Source organism: Arachis duranensis, chromosome 9 (genome assembly GCF_000817695.3).
Source record: "Arachis duranensis cultivar V14167 chromosome 9, aradu.V14167.gnm2.J7QH, whole genome shotgun sequence".
Lineage (NCBI taxonomy): Eukaryota > Viridiplantae > Streptophyta > Magnoliopsida > Fabales > Fabaceae > Arachis > Arachis duranensis.
The window spans coordinates 116,738,622-116,740,268 of record NC_029780.3 but is presented as its reverse complement, the minus strand read 5'-3'; positions in this window follow the sequence as shown (position 1 = coordinate 116,740,268).

Sequence of the window (1,647 nt, the reverse complement as noted above, 5' to 3'; positions counted from 1 at the left end):
ACTTTTTATAACATTCTAAAAAAATGATCAAATTTGACAATAAAACTTTCATCTTTTAAGATAGAAAAAGGATTTATTGAAAAAATAACATCTTTATACCTCCTTTTCTGTAACTGCTCTAGTGAATTTTCTGTTAATGTTGGCTTTAATTTTTACTAGTACATCCTCTATTTTAGCAGGAGGGTCCTTCGAATCAAAAAATTTGAATAAATTCTTAAAATAAATTTGAACAATGCCCACTAATCTTTTTGGATTCGATCTACTCCCTCTTCATCATTTGTTAATCTGGAGATTTGGTTTTTTCTATTCTTTATGTGGAACTTGGAAAGAAAATCTTTCTGCTACTTAAGCCATTAGACCCTGAATTTTTTCTTCTAATACCTTTCTTTCATCATGTAAGCCTCCTCCAGTTCCTCCTCAAATTGACGAGTAATCTTTCCGTTTGCCCCTATACCCTTGTCTTTCTTCTCTTCCAACTTATCTAAGAGTAGAGCAATCTGAGTTTGCGAGTTTGAGGTCATCATCCTCTGCCAATAAACAATAGCATGCCTGTATTATTTTAATTTCTAGAACTATTTATACATTGGAGACCTTTCTATTTTCACATCCCATACTGCCTTCACTAACCTTTTCGTTTTTTTCTTCCCGCACTATCACTCTTAAAACCTAAATCTCCTCTTGGGTTTAAGCAACATTGCATCATACTTTAGGAGTAAAGGACAATGATCTGATCCAACTTCATTTAGATACGATATTAAGATCCTTGGATAGGAATTTCTCCACTTAGTAGACACCAATCCTCGATCTAGTCTTTTCTTGACCAGCGCACTACCAAATTGTCTATTAGATCAAGTGTACTTCAGGCCCTCATATCCAAGATTACATAGGCTTCCTCAATTAATTAAGTCTATAAAGATCTGTATTAAAGTTGCTGAATTAATTCTTTTACCTTTTTTCTCATGTTGTGTCATTATTGCATTAAAATTTTTAATTACTAGGCTGAGATTACCACACATCGAATCCAACACCTCTAGTAAATTGTTAAATTACTCTCTTCTCAATCTATCATCTGTGCTTAAATAAACTCCAATCACATTCCGCATGTTTTGCAATTTAAAATCTTCTTATTTATAGTGAATGTAAAAATTCCCGTGTTAGCAAATCTACACTGCAACCTCCTTCTTCCAAGCAACCACCAAATTTTTTTCCTATCCTCTTGATTCAATACAAAATAGATTAGAAAAACCAGCTCTTTTAACAATTCTCTTTACATTCAATAGGTGTTATTTTTAATCTCACTCGAAAACACTTCGGGGAAATAGACTTTTTCATTGAATATAAAAAAGAAAATATATATTGATCTAATTAGTTAAAATTCAAATGAGGGTATATTTAACTATTTATCGTGATTTCATAATACTTAAGGTTGTGTTAATACAATAATAATGTCAACTAAGTTTTCTTGAAAGCTAGCTAGTTCCCGGGAACAAAAAAATATTGTGATTGTTTACTATTTTCCTACTTGCTCAACCTTTTACTGAAAACAGTATTTGGATCTATATATATATAATCAACACGGGTTTAGGCGTTTAGCTAACAGTTATGTTATTTATACACTTATATCAATGTCATTATCTTGAATTTTGA